This window comes from Cibotium barometz, chromosome 3 (assembly GCF_041138505.1).
Source record: "Cibotium barometz isolate CiBa-2024 chromosome 3, ASM4113850v1, whole genome shotgun sequence".
Classification (NCBI taxonomy): domain Eukaryota; kingdom Viridiplantae; phylum Streptophyta; class Polypodiopsida; order Cyatheales; family Cibotiaceae; genus Cibotium; species Cibotium barometz.
The window spans coordinates 17339303-17359242 of record NC_141048.1 but is presented as its reverse complement, the minus strand read 5'-3'; the positions used below and the strand labels follow the sequence as shown (position 1 = coordinate 17359242).

The 19940-nt window shown below is 37.7% G+C and overlaps 1 pseudogene; it reads right to left on the bottom strand.

The window, feature by feature from the left end:
• Positions 1 to 4273: 4273 nt before the first annotated feature.
• On the bottom strand, positions 4274 to 13016 carry LOC147639779 (uncharacterized; annotated as a pseudogene).
• Between the last annotated feature and the right edge of the window lie 6924 nt (positions 13017 to 19940).

Here is a 19940-nt window from a genome sequence, read left to right as displayed (position 1 = left end):
ATCATAATCCTCCAAAATATCCGGTAGAATCCTAATTTTTAATTTTTCCTTCATCGGTGTACTTATAGCATCATTGGCAACCAGAACGCTCACCACCTGTCCACTCAGGAGCCTTTTTGATAGTTTCTAGCTCATAGTACCTGGCAATATGTTCACTTATAAAAATCAAAATGGAATCTCCATTGAAGATTCAGCAAGATCAACCAACAGATCCATATAAAAGAGCCATGGACTCATCCGCCGTTGAGGACCAGCAAGGTCAATCAACCAGATCCATGCCCGAATTCAAAAAACAACTCTTACTCCTTGTTCCAATATCTTCCACGACATATGTGTGGGTATCTTCGGTGACCCAGAGCCCGAGCACTGTATGGTCAGCACCCTCTAGGATCCTTCGTCTCGCAGGTCACCTAGCGTTTCACTCATAGGCCTCTTTCTTAGTCCCTCATCCATCGTAATGGAAGCTCACCATTTAAATCGAACCGAGGCTGGTCAAGACCTCGGCTGAGACCTTGCTATGCGAGATGTCCTCCGTTGACTCTCCGTCACACAGCTGTTGCAACTTTATCAGATAGGTCTCCACGACCTCATTCACAAGACGGTCAAAATGCTTCCCCAGCATTTTTGACATAAAACAGTCATTTAAAAATAGGTCATAAATACAGTTTCTATAACAAACTCTCGTTTTTCCACATTGTTCCACATCAATCCTCATTTATTTTATATGTATTCCCATTCTCATCACATCATTTTCTATCTCATCACATCTTTTTTCATTTATCCGCATCAAATCTCATCCAGTCGCATCTACCCATATCCACATCTCATCACATCACATATCACATCTATCCCAATTTACATCACATCACATTCACTCACATCCCGATTCACATGACATCCGATTCACATGACATCCCGATTCACATGACATCACATCTCATTCATTCACATCCCGATTCACATTACATCATATCTATTCACGTCCATCACATTCATTCATATCCATCACATTCATTCATTCATATCCACCACATTCATTCTCATAACCATCCCATCACATGCATTCTATTCACATTATATCACATCACTTCTATCCACATCATATCTCATTCATACACATCCATCCAATCGTTCACATGTACGACTACTCACATCTATCCAATCTATCACTTCACATCCACATATATTCATGTCACATCACATTCTTTCACATACACATCCACATCCATTCTTTCACATACTCATCCACATCCATTCTCTTCACATACACATTCACATCCGTTCTTCACATACACATTCACATCGGTTCTTCACATACACATTCACATCCATTCTTCACATACACATTCTTCACGTACACATCCATATCCATTCTTCACATACACATCTATCTGATTCACATCGCATCTCATCACATCTGTTCACATCACATCTCATTTCTATGCAAGTTTTCAGTTTGATTTTCTTTTGAATACAAGGAGTATTTCTTGAAACACTATCCCCAAAACTTCTTGATCAAAATTCTAAAATTCATACTAGAATTCCTCGAATTTTATAACCTTGATCCATAGATCAATTCGAAGGGTCTCAAACTTAGTTTCAGATTTGGCAGGAGTTTTGAGTGTATTTTTCTAGACTGGTCACACCTTCTTTCCTCAAAACTGAGGAAAGAGTTTTGTCTTGGTCATAGTCCGATTTAAGGTTCGAGTCGGATAATATTTTTCCTGATCTATCTTTCTCGAAAAGGTTTGATAATTCAGTTACTATTTTACTGAATTTCTTTCTTTGAATATTCACTTAACTGATTTTTAAATTAGTTACAAATTTCAATGAGGAATAGATTAATCATTTATTTGAATATTTCGATCTCGATAGATTTTCTGAATTCTCTTTTTACAATTCGTGTGAATATAAAATGATAGAAATTTCTCTCTTGGAGTATTTAATTATTCATTTATCAAATACTCATAGAATTTAAACATAGAATTTGAGAATATTCTAATTTTGATAGAAAAATTCTTTATGCATCTATTTATGTATAAAAATGAACTTCAGAGAGTCATGGTCCTTGAAATTTTAAGGTAAATATCATCATGTCTAGGCCCCTTAAGCAAGTCAAGGATTCCATACAATTGTGGTACTTCCTTTTGAAGACCCAATTACATGTTTATGAATCTTCATTCTGGATATCAATTTGTATGAATTTCATCACAATTATAACCTTTTACTGCTACTTCATAAATTTTTGACATTTTTGGTTTCTCAATTGATCCCCTTTAGCCAATTCGCTTTGATACCAACTGAAAGATCCATGTCCCCTCCATGCAACGAATTCAGGGGTGCTAGCAGCGGAAGTAGCACTTCTTGCGTGGGGCAAGATCCCTTGTTAGAATTCGTGGTGCTCATGCTAGATCAAGTATGTGGAGGAGAGGGACACAAAATACAAGAAAATATTTTGCTTATTAAGTTGTTCAAAATACAACTAGGCTTCTTGCTCCATGCCTAAAAGCCTTCTAGCTCCACCTTTAAATAGGTGAGCTAGTGGACCTTAAGTCCCTTCACACACACACACCCTTCTCTTCCCCTTTTATATAACCTTAGTCTTTTAATACCCCCCCTCAATACCAACTATGAAAGAAATTGGACATAGGATGCCTTTATAACATTAGGCGTACAAGGTTAGGAATATAGGTGGTGTGGTTTATCTAGGACTTACAACTATGTTCCTAGAGCCTAAGAGGCTAAAACAATGATGCCATCTAAGTCTTTATTTGATGTCGATGAAGATGTACACCTTAATGATGGTGCACCCCACTCTTTGTGCTTGCTTGCTTGACTTCTTGTAGTAGTTGACATGCTTTAGACATACATGCCATTGTTTCCACATGCTTTCCACTTTGACCATTCTCACACAATGATCAAAACAAGGCTGCCACCCTTGCTTAAGTGGTTTGCACATGGATGTTCCTTCAACATGCTTGCTGCTTTTTTGCATACCATACCTCTTTCATGGGCAATGAGGGCCTTCCTTCTTAGAGTAATGGTTATGAGAAGGTAGATTTGTATGGGAAAGGGAAAGGGAGGCTCTTACCACTTGCCTTATGGATTGGCCAAGGGCAGTGTCTACTCCATAATTACAATAAAAGCTTTTGTGCATGTGGTTAAATGATACCTATTAGGGGATTTTTTGTTCACACAATTTTTCTCAAATCAGTTAGCACTCATTTTCTTTTCTCCTAAAATTAAATTTTCTTCCTTAACGTTAATGCACATAGACAAAAAACAAAAACCAAAAAACAAGAGCATTAGGCGAAATATGGACTCTCATTTTTTTCCCTTAAGGATTTCCACACCTCCTCTCTCTAGAAAAATGGACTCGTGAAATTTTTGAAAATCAACTCAGAAGTAAGCGGAGTTTGGAAATTTGGAATCTACTCTTCGATACCTTTCCAATAATATATAGCATGATGGACAATTTTGCATATTAAGAAAGTCCCCAAATTGGTGATGATGTGGCTTGTACCAATTTGGGGACTTTCTTAATATGCAAAATTACCCATCATGCTATATATCATTGGTAAGGTATCAAAGAGTAGATTCCAAATTTCCAAACTCTACTCACTTCTGAGTTGATTTGCAAAAATTTCACCATGAGCCCATTTTTCTAGAGAGAGGAGGTGTGGAAATCCTTAAGGGGCAAAAATGAGAGTCCATATTTCACCTAATGATAACCATTGGGTACCCCTGCTTCCCCAACCCCAAATATGAGAGTTAATACATGGTGAAAATTTCATAAAGTATAGTTCAAGATGGAAGGGCCAATTCCTTCAAGAAGTTCTACTTTTGATTCATAAAAACTCTCCTTCAAATTTACAAAAACTCTTAAATTAAATTTATTATAAAAATAATCAAATGAAATGAGTAAGTTACCTAGGAGTCGGAATACTCGTCTCCTATAGTAGGGATATTCATCTTTATCATCATCAATTATATTTGTTCCAAAGGGAAATATGCTTTGACTTCCATGGGCAATTCGATGCAATATGTCCAATCTTATTGCACCTATGACACTTCTTTGAATCATCTTTATTAGCTTGTTTGTGAATCATCAATATTGGTGTCACTAATTGTGTTATTGCCATTAAGGGGTTTTTTGAATGATTTTGGAAAGGTTTTAGGCTTCAAGAACTTTTATGTCAAGGTTTAGGGTGTCATTGCTTCCTTGGAAAAGCCATTTTTCTTTTCACAATTCAAGGTTAAGAAAATAGCCGAGCTAAGAGAATGCGGTCGAAACATGTTCACTTTTGATTGAATTGTGGGTTTCACACTTGCTATAAACTTTCTTCTTGGATCCTTGGTGCAAACTTTCTCAATTACCTATATTTATAGCAAAGTTTGGCAAAATCTATCCACATAAGTAGATATATTCTCTTTGTCAAGCTGTTTGAAGATAGACCATCATTGTCTAGCCCTAGCTTTGTATTGTGAAGGTAAGAAATCTTTCTTGATGAGCCTCTTCCAAGATTTTGGTTTGTATTTACTGGTTCTATTCATGTTCCACCATAATGTTGCATTATCACCAAATTATTAGTAGCACACTTGATTTTGTCCTTCTCCTCAGAGAATTTTCCCCCCGAAAAGTAATCATCAAGTTGACTAAGCCAAGCAAGTATTGTACGAGCATCTTTCTTGCCATCAAAATTTTGAAAGTAAAAGCTTTGCGACGGTGGCTAATTTTCTTTTCTTTTGTAGACTCTTGAGCTCTAAGAGTAGCTTGCACGATTCTTTGAATTATCGGAGTCTGACGATGGGAATCTTTATTAAACTACGATGAGAATATCATTATACACATCATCTAACATGGCATGTATTACCACTTGTTACACTTCAATTAGCATGGCACATCATTTGCATAAACCACTTGTTACGCTTCGATTTTGTGCATATGTCTAGCATAGTCCACTTGTTTCACTTCTACCACATAGTTGTCAAGCATGGTACTACTTGTTACACCTTAATAATATACACCAGTCAAGCATGGTCTCAAGCTATACCAATAATACTAGGAAACTAGTATTTAATATGAGGTCACCCATGATACCAATTCACTAGCATGGCACACTAGTGTCCAGGCATCCCCGTTCAGCTAAAGGGTGAACATTATGTAACAATCCAATGGCTCTATAGACTATGATTAGGATGCCCATTTGATTTCACAAGATGGAGGATTCTCCAGTGGGCATCTTCACAAAGTTGTGATTCATGGATTGAAAGAGGAATGGAGTGAGCAAGGACAAACCTGAAGGAAGAAGATGAGATAAGATAATTGGATCAAAGGCAAGCCTGCAAAGTGTTGGCATCGAGCATGTATGATGTGTGTAAGAATGAGATCCGATGTCGGAGTGCCTTGATAAGGTATGGTTGAGAGATGATTGGGTGGGATTGGCAAAACACATGGGTGCATGGATGGGTGCCAAATGGATTGGCAAAAGGCATGGGTGGATGGATGGGTGCCAAATGGATTGGAAGAAGGCATGGGCGCCAAATGGACCACAAGGTAGGGAGAAATATCCAAGTCTATATACCTAAGTGTTAGTGGCAAAGGACGTAAGTGAAGAGGATTAAATGCACACCAGAAACTTACAAGGGTTTGGTTGTAAGTGGAAGCAGATTTGGGTTTAGTCTTAGTGGGATTTTTTGTTAAAATTGCGGGTTGGTCTATTCATGTGATGTACCTACAAGAAAACCTAGTTGTAAGTGGAAACTTATATGGGTTTGGTTGTAAGTGGAAGTAGATTTGGGTTTAGTCTTAGCGCAATTTTCTATTAGACTTGTGGTTTGGACTATTCAGGCAATGTACCTACAAAAGCAACTCCAGTTGTTTGTAAGTGGAAACTTGTATGGGTTTGGCTATAAGTGGAAGTGGATTTGGGTTTGGTCTTAGTGCAATTTTCTATTAGACTTGTGGTTTGGACTATTCAAGTGATGCACCTGTAAAAGAAAACCTAGTTGTATTGGCCCTACCCTCCATGTGTGGAGAGCCAGAATAAGAAGGAAAGGGAGGGAGAGAAGTGTTTACCTTCACTTACCGGTTGTGAACATAGACGTCAGCATTGTGTTTGTCGTTTCTTGCCAAAATACTGATAGCGATGAGGTGTAGTCTCCTTTTGGGCAGACAGAAATGTTACCTTGTTACCATCGGCATGGTTCTGGTTCAGGAGGTACGCATGATTATCAAGAGCAAAAATCCATAAGATTTTTTTTTAAAGCAAACCATTTTGCATTGTCTTTATGAATATATTATCTCAAAGAAAAACTCATCTTCTGTTAATAGATAATAAGTGTCAATGACATGTCAAAGAAACCCATTTGCCATCCTTTTTCTTGTACACATGCTTATGTCAAGTGCTTATATTTAACTAGTATCATAGAAGCCATATCATTGACACATCAAAGATACTAGGTCATGTCGGAATTATCTCTCCCACTACTAGAAGCTATTAGAAAGTCACCTTAAAAAGGAGGGATCAGCTCAAAATGACATTTGACGTTATTCATAAACAAGAGTATGAAACACAAAATGTATAGCTCATATCTAATATTGTTCTAGCATGCATGAACAAATGGAATAAATTGTAAAGGAGGGAGCTTAAAATGACATTTCAAGTTATTCATAAACAAGAGTATGAAACACAAAATGTATAGCTCATATCTAATATAGTTCTAGCATGCACGAACAAATGGAATAAATTGTAAAGAACATTTAAAGCTATTCATAACAAGTCATGAAAACCAAAATGCCATATCATATCCATGATAGTACTAACATTCAGAAAGAAAGCCAACATCCACGTATCTAAGAGTATGAAACCCAACATGGAAGAGCAATTGAAGCTACTCAGAACAAGAGGATGAAATCCAAAATGCCTCCCTCATATCCAAGAAATAACTAACATCCAATACCTACCTCATATCCAAGATAGTACCAAAATCTAGCAAACAAGAGTATGAAATCCAAAATGCTTGGCCCATATCCAGGATATCGCCATTCATGAAACAAGCCAAAATGTATGGCTTACATCTAGTAAAGTACCAATCTATCCACTAACAAATCTAGCATGCCTATAAACTAAGTCTCCTCGTGGAGTCATCTATGTATAGAAGATGGTGTTTCCTCTTCTCCTCCTTCTTATAACTGTACAAGGTGTGATTTATCTCCACGAATCTAGATACATCTAGTAAAGTACCAAAATATCCACAACAACAAATCTAGCACGCCTATAAACTAAGTCTCTTCATGCGGACTCATCAATGTATAGAAGATGGCCTTTACTCTTCTCCTTCTTCTTATAAATGTATCAAGTGTGATATATGCCAATTTATCCACTAAAAAATCTATCATGCCTATAAACGAAGTCTCCTCTCACGGACTCATCTATGTATAGAGATGGCCTGTCCTCTTCTCCTTCTTCTTATAACTGTATGAGGTGTGATTTATATCCATGAATCTGTCCATAGTCTCTGCTTAGCAAGACAAGGTACTTCAACATGAAGCATAAAAACTCACTTAAATGCCCATATCAAAGTCATTCATTCAAAAAACTATTCCATTCCTATGCTCACCAACTTAATGGTAAGCTAACATTAATTTCTTCCTCTTCATTATCTATGTCCATAAATGTCTGCCATTGTGTAGAAGGTCCCTCACTTGTATAAATAGCATCCACTACATCCGCTAGGGGTCCAATAATAAATGTCCCTCACTTGTATAAATAGCATCCACTACATCCGCTAGGGGTCCAATAATAAATGTCCATTATCTATGTCCATAAATGTCCCTCACCTGTATAAACCTCTAGGGTTCTAGTACATACCTCCTTGTCCATCTCTACTTCTAGTAGATAAGAGAGACCTGAGTGGATTGAGTCTTCATATGGAGCTCATGCACAGAAAAGAACTTGGTGGAGTAATTCCATAGTTTCTTTCTAGGTCTATGTGGTGTGATTACAGGCTTTATTGGGCAAGGTTCTTGTGATGTCTTGCATGGCTGTCATTTGCATGGTAAGAAACTTGTGTTTTTCAAGCACCGTGATGATTTTTGGGAGAGAAATAGTTAATTTGATGAAGACAACACATTTCTTATCGATGATAGCCTTGACAGGTGCCTGTATAATGTGCATGGCACCTTCTGTATTGTATCGAAGTTTGGCTCCATGAGTGATTCATGGTGTGCACCATTTCTTAGTTACAAGCTGGCCCCATGGTTGTGGGGAGGAAGACCTAAAAGCATTGGATAGAAGATCTTTTGTTTGGGAGAGGTGATGTATTTGGTGAATGTGGCAATACCGAAGATTTACAGGTTATCAGAACATGCCAAGAGAAAGCTGAACTATTGTGGGGGTGTTTTGTGATAGGCCGTATAGCTCCCAATACCGAGGATGACATGCGGATGGCACACGATGACACCTGCGGGGATGCTCAAGAAGAGAAAGAGGCAACCAACGGTGGTCTGGGATACACCTTTTTACAAATAGCCAAGGATCTCGTGAAGAAATTAGGGCTTCTATGGGGGTTGTGTTTTGCTGGGAATTGTACTGTGGTGTAACATTTTGATCTAATGTAACATATTCTCATCTCCTCTGTAATGGACATGTAGGAGAGTTTACTGTAATGGACATGTAGAGTAATATATAATGCAAAGCTTTTTTTGTGTTAATAGTTGTACTAGTTCTGTTATGACTTGTTCAAAATTGTTAAAAATTGCTAATAGCTGTTAATAGATATGTATAGGTGTGCTGATAAGTACTTTTGATTGACAATATTTTTTCACCAATTGATTGACACTTTTGAATGCTAGTCTGAAGCCAAAATGTAAAATATATTTAATAACCAAAGATGAGTTTATAGCTCCCATGGCATGTTGTCGTATACAGATTCAAAGACCTCGGGCGAGATCATATACAATCCCCTGGCACCTTGAATAGGTGTCATAGGAATTTTAATACATCTAACAAGATGGGAGTATATGTAGACCACATGCTTTCTTCTTAACAGCTTGTAACAGGATTCAACTAGCTTCTTATAAAGAGTCCCTTCAAAATGTAGGACCATGCTTCAATTTCATTACCCCAACTATCCTCCTCATCTACTCTAAGTTGTTCCTTTGTACTTGTGCACTCGATCAAGTAGAAGTCCATGCCTTCTTCATTGCCCTCCTAAGCATTCCTCCTTGGAGTGCTTTGCTTAGTGCTTCATAATGCCCTTCATATGCATGCTCATCAAATTCTTCATCACTATTTCCATCGTCAGTTGGAGTTATCTAATGGTAGCTCCAGGTTGTCAATTGTGACTGCATCTTCTCCGTTGATCGTGCATGCATGCACTACAGTAATAAGACAGTTGTCTATATGAAAGTGTGGAGCCATCTTGTTTTGAGTAGCCATGAATACAATGCAATGAGCATGCCTTAGGGAAAGCTTGACAGTCCCATCAAATCTCTCGATTCACATCTCCCACCTTGACCTCCCAAAATATATGTTTTGCGTGCCTTTGCTTGGAAGGGTAGCATGCAATGGATCCATTGGATAAGGGTTGATGAAGGAATTGCAAGACATTTGCTACACATTTCAACTTAGCTTCATTGTCCTTCAATTGCTCGTGTGTTAAAGCCCTTTTTCACAACTGCATCTACCCCATCGTGTTCTCCCTTACCATGACCACTACTGAAAAAGTTCCATACCATTATTTTTCCTGTTAACCCAGCATACCTCCCAACAAAAGAGAAGGGCCTCTTTGTTTTGAATTGAGATGCAACCCCATCATTAGACTAAACCCAATGTTGATTGACATGCAAGTCTTTGTCCTTCAGCCACATTGACAATGTAGCATGAAGCAATGTTGCACAAACAGAGTGTCATGCTTTTTATCATCAGAAATGAAGAAGTGTAGTCTTTCTCACCTCACCTCCAACACGATAGTAGGTAATGTGCACAAAAATGGTGACTTGATTGGAGTACCAATGCATGGATTAGATTTTATTTTGTTCCTTGAAAGAGTAATTTTCAACGAAGTCCATGACTGAAACAACTACATCATCTGGAAAATGCATAATGCACTCCTTGAATTGTTCAACCTACCATCGATACATGAAGTCATGTTTGATGAACTTTTGAAGGTAGCTCTTAAACAACTGCAATACATCAGTGCAACACATCTCCTTGCATACAAGTTCCTTCCTTTTTTTCTTCTTTCCACTTGCAAAAGTGCTTGTTTCCACATCCTCAAATACTCTCACTACGATGGTTTTTACATCTTCAAACAGCTCGCATGGGCAACATTTTAGTTGCTCTACTCAACACTTCTTCGTACATTCACCCATGAGACATTTTACTGCATGTAAGTAGACCCATCTTGCCTAGGGCACAAGACAAAATCTATAACTTTTGAAATGCTCTTCACAGTGTGTTTAGATACAAAACATTGACATGGTAGTGATGAATCCATGCACACCATGCATGTACATTTTCACAAGTCACCATGCATTCCAAAGGCCTGTTGACTATGCATATGATTGACAACATCCTTCAAAAATGAAATTTGCACATGAGCTGACTCAAAAGCACGAAGCTGGATTGTGACATTGGGAAAAGCATCTTTGAAATGTTGGAAGAGCTCAATCTGTAATCCAGAACATAGAAAGCATATAAGCCATAAATATATTAATAACTATTAAACCACCTATACACATCTATTAACAGTTATAAGGTAGGTATTACAAAGTCATTAGATAGCTATTAAATTGCTACTAGAATCTTGTCTAATAGTTTGCTACTATCAATAAGCTAGCATGCAGCTACTGGGTGGCCGACAATCATTAGACAACTATCAGTAAGCTATTAGGAGGCTATCTCTACTAGCTTTTAGGTAGCTAATAGCTATCTACATCTATTTAGTAGTGACCAGCTAGTAGTCAAATATAAGATGATAGATAGCTATTAGATAGCTATTAAATTGCTACTAGAATCTTGTCTAATAGTTAGCTATCAATAAGCTAGCAGACAGCTACTGGGTGGCCGACAATCATTAGACAACTATCAACAAGCTATTAGGAGGCTATCTCTACTAGCTTTTAGGTATAATTCTATTAGGTAGCTAATAGCTGTCTACATCTATTTAGTAGTGATCGGCTAGTAGTCAGATATAAGATAGATAGCTATTAGGTATAATTCTATTAGGTAGTTATCAACAACTACTATTAGGTAGCTATCAATAGCTATTATGTAGCTATCAAATAGCTAATAAACAATTATAAGGTAGCTATTACATAATTATTAGACATCTATTAAATTGCCATTATAGTGTTATATTTAATAGCTAGCTATCAATGAGCTACCAGACAGCTATTGGGTGGCTATTAAACAATCATTAGACAACTATGAGTAAGCTATCAGGTGTCTACTAGCTTTTAGGTACCTAATAGCTGTCTATAGCTATGACCAACATATAAGATAGATAGCTATTGGATATAATTCTATTAGGTAGCTATCAATAGCTACTATTAGTTAGCTATCAATAGCTACTAAAACTAGAAGATAAACAGCTATTCAATATCATTCTATGAGACATAGAGCTATTAGTAAGCTAATACATTACTATTACACAACTATTAGATATATAAAGCTGCTAGCTACTATTAGAGACACATCTATTAATTAGTTACACAAAATCTAATAAATAGCTACTAGCTATATATACAGGTATTGGATAGCTATCAGGTATAAATTAAGTGCACAACTATTATTGAACTAAGGTTGCTATAAAGCTGCTAGCTACTATTAGAGACACATCTATTAATTAGTTACACAAAATCTAATAAATAGCTACTAGCTATATATACAGGTATTGGATAGCTATCAGGTATAAATTAAGTGCACAACTATTATTGAACTAAGGTTGCTACTATTAGATTCATATCTACTAAATATCTACTAGTTAAAATAGCTAGTTCTTTATTAGATATCTAATAAAGAACTATTAGACAACTATTACGTATATGTTAGGTGAGCATGTATTAATCAAGTCTTAGTTAGCTACACACTCTAACTGTTAAGTAGCTACTGTCTATCTATTAACTAGCATAGCTAGCTACCTATTAGATAGGCTTCAGATACACAACTATTAGACAACTATTACGTATATGTTAGGTGTATATCTAAATATATACAACTGTTAGACAACTATTACGTATATGTTAGGTAATAGTTATCTAATAGTTGTATATCTAAAAGATATACAACTATTAGACAACTATTACGTATATGTTAGGTGAGCATGTATTAATCAAGTCTTAGTTAGCTACACACTCTAACTATTAAGTAGCTACTGTCTATCTATTAACTAGCATAGCTAGTTACCTATTAGATAGGCTTCACATATATACAACTATGAGAAAGCTATTAGGTAAATATTATATGCACAGTTATTAAACAACTACTAGGCATACATATGATACATTTAGTAGATGAATTGGGTGCTCAATGTAGTTCTTTCGACCAATTATTTTTCAACATATGTTCTTTTTGTTAGGGGACACATGAGTCTCAGTTGTCCAAAAAGTGACCACACTATTCTCATTAGGTATGCGACTTCTTGGTTGTTTCCTATGACATGTGGAGAAAGCCAACATGGAGTTGTCATTTTCAAGTTCCAGCCAAGATTTTGCCACATAAAAGTTCCTTCTAACAACAACAGATAGTAGCTTAGAGATATCAATGAGTTTGAGGCCAGCTGACTCCTCTGATTCTTTTGAGTTTAAGAGCATCAACATGGCAAGGACCTTTTGAGGAATAATTCATCCCTAGACCATGGCTTCTTCAAACTTTGGAGCATGTTGCGAATATTTGCTATGAGTGTTGTTTGAACATCATTATGGTGCCTTGGAGTTGTGTCTTGCAAATCTTTTAATGAGGATGAAGGATTAGCTGATTGAATATGTCTTTCTTATTGGCCATGTCCATTCCATTTATCACTGATGAAAATGATCTCTTTGGAAATTTATGCTCTTCTTTTTCCATCAACAGTCTCTACCTGACCCCAATTTCTTGCTTCCTTTACTTTTCTTTTGTTTCTAGCTCTTTGTTTTCTTTTGCGGTGTGCTTTATATTCCCTAATGAACTTACGTTCCTAGGATGGGAGTGCATTAACCTGTAACATATAAACTTATGTTAAATCCCCACTTTTTCATTGCATAGAAAGAGAGAGAGAGAGATAGAGAGATCAGTGTGTTCAGACCTACAAAGTTTCAACCTCTTTCAACTCTTGTAGTTCCACCATGTTTCACTTTTGTGTATTCATCTAGACAGAGAAAGAGAGTATTCAGTCGTCGGTGTGTGTGTGTGTGGGAGGGGGAGAGATAGAGACAGACAGACAAACATATAGATAGAGAAAGAGAGTATTTAGTCGTGTGTATGTGTGTGGGAGAGAGAGAGTACGTGGGAAAAGGGAATCATGAAGGTTTGAATTATAAAACCTAAAAGTTAGAATTGTGAGGTCTTTTTCGTAGAGTAAAATGGATTTCTTGAAATCTAGCTTTACACCTTTCAAAGAGCTAGTTCACTACCCAAATAGCATTGTTCGAGACACAGCTTTTTTGTACACATATTCATGCTTCCACTCTGCACCGTCTTTACAAATATATTATCTCAAGGAATTAGGGTGCTAGAAAACTCATCCGATAGATAATAAGAGACATCAAAGAAACCCATTCCCCATCCTTTTGCTCAGACACATGCTTATGTTTAACTAGTTCATAAAAGCCATATCATTGACACATTAAAGATAATAGGTCATGTAAAGACATTATCTCTCCCACTACTAATATCAAGCTATCAAAAAGGAGGGATCTCAAAATGACATTTGAAGCTATTCATTGGATTGTGGATTGTGAATTGTGGATTGTGGATTGTGGTTGGATTCATGTATGAATCATGAATCGTGAATTTTCCAAAGTTGGATGTCAATGTTTTAACCCTGATTGGTCCCCGACTAGAAGAGGACAATCCTAATTAGTATGATTACAATGAGACAATATTTGGTCATAATTACACCTAGATTAAGGTCACATCTATCATTAATTGTGTGTGAAAATGGGCATAGTGTAACTGCATGGATGTGTGTGCACATGTGCAAGTGTACCACTCCCTTTGTTAACCACATATTGTTAACACATTCCTATGATAACTATGTCCTCACACTTATGTAATGGAAACCTGTACTATATTGTAAATCCCATCATTTGATGAGGAAAACGCCCTAAAGATGCTCCCAAGTATTGAGCTTCGAAGGACACACAAGAGGATCTCAATTAGTTGGCCAAACCATAGAGAAAGTCTTGTAACTATGTTTTGGGTGCCTCAAGTCACGTACTCCCGAGCGCGGCCTAGTGCGAAAAGGCTTGGAACTATAAAAGTCAATTTCTCTTGTTTGTAACTCATTCTCCCATTTGTGCAATAGAAATGAAGTTTTCTCTCCCCCTGTCTCTTGCAACTCTAATCTAGCATGTGTGGTGTGTGCTTAGGGTTAGGACGAGGGAGTCATTAGTGCTAATCACTTGTTCTCTCTTGCTGCGTATCTCCCTCTTGCTTGAGGGATTAGGCTATCACCGCCACGCGATCATCTTCCATAGAGATCCCACAAGATTTTGGGAGGGAGGTTGCACAACCCATTGGAGTAGCAACTGCCTCGATGTGACGATAAGTGTGGGAGGATAGCAAGGCGACAAATGGCTATGGTGGAGCTTTTGAGCATAGCTCGAGCGCGGTGGACCGGTAACTTCCCACCATGACACATTAGAATGAGCTTAACATCTTTGGTGCAATTTTTGAGGAGCGATAAGTGTGGGAGGATAGCAAGGCGACAAATGGCTATGGTGGAGCTCTTGAGCATAGCTCGAGCGCGGTGGACCGGTAACTTTCCACCATGACACATTAGAATGAGCTTAACATCTTTGGTGCAATTTTCGAGGAGCGCTAATCCGCTACTTATCAAAGCTTTCTTTGATTCGAATGCGACGGAGTTTCCATAGCCCGGTGCCAAGTAAGTAACTATGGCATTCGGTATTTGGTTTGTTTGGTTTTGTCAAAATTTTTTGTTGTTTTTGTTTATATTTTGTGCATATTTGGGAGTAGGAATAGCAAGTGTTTGAGCAAAAAACACTAGAGATTTGAGTGATTAGAGAGCTCAAAAAAGAGGGTTTTTGCTTAAACATAGAGTGTTTTTTGCTATTTTTTTGTTTTCAAACATGATTTTTATTAGATTAGTGTACATGGGTAGCTTAGGAATGTAAGATAAAACCCTAATCAACCAAAAAACCCAAAAAACATCACAAATAATCTCTTAATTTTCACTAATTATTACTAATCTAATGGTTAATATGATTAGTGAGCTTAAAGAGAGCTAAAAATATTTAAAAAAATGAGTCTAATTAGCATAATTGGAGTGAAATTAGTATTTTAAACACTTGCCTTGACCTAATTCCATATCTAGATCACTCTCATTAATTATAATTAGTGAGAATTAACACTAATTAGGTGTCATTTGTCTAATTTGGATTAGTCTAAACATTGCTAATGCACCTATCAAATCCCCATCTCAAAACTCCTCACCATTAGGGAGTAATTAGAGGGCAAAGAAGAGGGTTAGAGAGTGATTAACAGTGGAATTAAGGAAGATTAATTTTTAGTTAAGTTAGAGTGCCTCTAGATTAGTTGAAAACTACTAATCTAGAGTTACCCTCTAACTTTAGCCTCTTCCCACCTACTTGACATTAATGAGAAAATCTTAGTTGTCCCTCACTCAAAAATTCAAATCTTCACCCTGTTGAGAGAACGTGGTGCTCATGCTAGATTCAAACATGTGGAGGAGAGAGACCCAAAATACAAGAAGAGATCTTGCTTATTAAGCTGCTTAGAAATACAACTTGGCTTTTGCACTCTATCAAATACCTTCTAGCTTTGCCTTTAAATAGGTGAGCTAGTGGACCATAAGTCCATTCACACACACGTTTACACTTGTTACATTTCATTTTGTTGGGATATCTGATCCAACAATTATTTACCAAATGACCTACCTTTTTGCAATGGGTACACCTTACTTTGCTCACTTGATGTGACAAAGCTTGTTCGATATTCAATGAAGTTGATGCATTTGAAGATTCAGCTCCTCCCTTTGGCCTCTTTTCTTCATCAAGGCAAGATTGAATGACTCCTTCAAGGGTGGGATTAGGTATGTTATTTAGGGTGGTGACTAATGTGGGGTACACCTTCTTGAGACTGCTTTTAACAAAATAGCCACCACTGCATCATCTTCATCCATTCTCGCATTCACTGATACAAGTTGAGCCATAAGACCCTTCAAGTGAGAGATAAAGGCTCCAATGCCGTCTCCCTCTTTGAGCTCCAAGCTAAAAAATTCAATTTTAAGTGAGATCTTGGAAATTCTTACCATGAGCTCCATAGAGCTTGTCAAGCTCATCCCATTTTTCCTTTGCAGTCGGAAGCTGGTCCACATGGTGAATAAGAGCCTCATCAAGATGGAGCATGATGATGGCTTGTGACCTCTCATCATCTTCAATATCTTCAGCCTTAGCTCGATCAATAACCTTAGTGCCGGAGATGAATGGCCAAAAACCTTTGGACATCATCTTGTACTTGACAAGAACTTGCCAAGTGTGGAAGCCCTCTCCTGAGAACTTCTTAATTTGGGTGTTTTCCTTTGACATGGGGTATTGAAGGAAGATTACAAGAGTGTAATGGACTGATTTATGAAGAAGAAAACCAGAAAATTTATGATGTTTTGGCTTAAGTAGAAAGAGAATGGCTTATGAGAGTACAACAACCCTTAATCAAGCCAAGGATGTTGCATAAAAAGGAGATTAAGTTGATGAAGCTTATGGTTTAACACTTAGGGTTTGTGCCCAACCACTAATTCTGATGGAGAGAGCTTCATTAGTGTCAAAGAACACTTTCTTTGGTGATTATGATCACCATTAGTGTTTAAGAAACACTATTAGTGCTTAAGAGCACCTTTTTTAGTGTCAAATGACACTTTCATTGATTAGCTTGTTGATGTCGAGGCTTATGAACCAATCAATGGTGAATGCCCCATCACTTCAAAACACTGATCAAAAAACTTAGAAAGACTTAAGAAGAAAATGTATTGATGATTAATGTGCTGATTTAGAAGAAGATTAGTGTTAAACAACACTATTTTGAAGCTTACAAATGGCTTTAATGGCGTACACACCAGGATTTGTTTGATCCACTTCTTCTTGGCTTGAAGAAGTTCTGTTCCTCAACCTCAAAAAGGATGCCTTTGAATATTAATGCATAGAGGTAGTGTTTAATAACACTTTAGTGCTTAAAAAACACTAAATTTTGAAGCTTTTATAAAATCTACCATGGAATGCACAGACCCAGACCTAGTCTTTTAGCTCTAGCACACACGTCGGTGGATCATTAGGGCTGAGACTTGAGCTGTAAGACCTTGAGACCATGGGCTTCAAAAGCCCTAAGCCCTCTAAGCCTGCAATTGCCTACACACGGTGAATGTACGAACTGTGGAGGACAACGAAAGGACTGCGTCGAGTTAAACAGACAATGCTGCAGCGATTTGAAGGAGAACCGCATAATTAGCGGTATGAAATGAAGCGCCCAGATGTCCTCTTGATCTTTTTAGTTGAGAGCAAGCCATGATTTGGCCTCCAAAAGCTGCTAGAGCTCCTCCATTGGCAAGGGGTTCAGATCCACAAAAAGTGATAGAAGGAGAACTAGCCTACACCACACAATATGAGACCTAATCTACCCAAGCTCTAGATACCATGTTGAGAAAACGTGGTGCTCATGCTAGATTCAAACATGTAGAGGAGAGAGACCCAAAATACAAGAAGAGATCTTGCTTATTAAGTTGCTTAGAAATACAACTTGGCTTTTGCACTCTATCAAATGCCTTTTAGCTTTGCCTTTAAAATAGGTGAGCTAGTGGACCATAAGTCCATTCACACACACACCCTTCTCCTATCCTTTTACATGACCTTAGTCTCTTAATACACCCAATGACAATTCAAAATCATGTGGCGCACGTGCACCACTCTGCCAAGAATTAGAGCTAGTGCTAGAGTGGAATTGGGACAATCTAATGATCTATTATTTATTTTTTCATGCTGTTAATCCAATTATAGGATTAACAAGAGCTACCGCCATTATATCTTATATCAAGGAGTCACGGTAGATACACCAAAGAATCATACATTCATGATATGAAACAATAGTATCCAAAGCTACAACTTGGACAGGCGGTCGTAATGGTGTGATGAAGTATTTATGGCAACTCCTGTAAGATCCCTGATCCCACTGCGCAATGAATTCTGGGGTGCTAGCAGCATAAGTAGCATTTCTTACGCAGGGCAAGGTCCCACACTCGGGGCCTTGCCCATGGATATCCAGACAAGAGACTAATCCATCGGTTCTTCCAAAACCGAACTCGGAAAAACTTCCCTTGCTTGGAAAGCACGGGCGATTCCTCCAAGATAACTTTTCTCTAAGTAATCAAAAGCCTTAACTAACTGAACTCATCTGACCAAACCCGTAAGTCCCATAGTCAGATCAAGGAAAAGATTGCACTTAGATCATAGAGATCAATGCTTTTTTCCTCATTGAGAGGCACAGCAGTTGATTCTTTTCCATAGAACAATTTTTATCCGAGATTTACTTCATCTATCGTATCAATAGAAATTAGTCTCATTTTAGGGATCTATCAGTCCAGTCTCAGTCCCATGGATTAGCCAACTGTCCACAACCACTGTAGTGATGGGATCCAATTAGGAATTTGATTAGGTTTTGTCCTGGGTACCAAGGAAAAGAGTTCCCAAGCTCCCTAGCCAAAAATTCATGCAAACTTACAACTAGTCACACCACTTATACACCCAATATGAAATTGCCTTTTTCACAGAATCAATATCTTCTAAAAATAATCTTTTAATGAAACCATGGTTGAATCCTTATTTCCAATCATTCCTTCATCGATGTACCTATGGCATCATTGTGGTAACAACCAAAACGCTCACCACCTGTCCACTCAGGGGCCTTTTCAATAGTTTCTAGCTCATAGTAACCGACAATATATTCACATAATAAAATGGAATCTCTGTTGAAGATCAGCAAGATCAACCAGCGGATCCATATAAAAGAGCCATGGACTCATCCGGTTGAGGAGGACCAACAAGGTCAATCAACTAGATCCATGCTCGAATTCAAAAAACAAATCTTACTCCTTGTTCCAATATCTTCCATGACGCACGTGTGGGTATCGTCGGCAACCCTGAGCTCGAGCACCATATGGTCAGCACCCTCTAGGATCCTTCGCAGGTGACCTAGTGCTTCACTCATAGGCCGCTTCCTTGGTCCCTCATCCACCGTAACCGGAAGCTCACCATTTAAATCGAACCGAAGCTGGTCAAGACCTTGGCCGACCTTGCTACGCGAGATGTCCTCCGTTGACTCTCCGTCAGCTGTTGCAACTTTATCAGCTAGGTCTCTACGACCTCATTTACAAGACGGTCAAAATGCTTCCCCCCCAGTATTCTTGACATAAAACATTCATTTAAAAACAAGTCATAAATACAAATTCTATAATGAATCTCTAATCTTTCCACATCAATCTACATTACTTAATCCACATTCATTTCATAAGCATTCCCATTCTCATCTCATCACATTCATTAACATCTATCCAATTTACATCGCATCTTATCACATCCATTCGCATCCCATACCATCCATTTTCCATCTTAACACTTGTTTCCTCAATTGACCTCATCAGATCTCATCCACTCGCATTTACCCATACATCTTATCTCATCACATTCATTAACATCTATCCGGTTT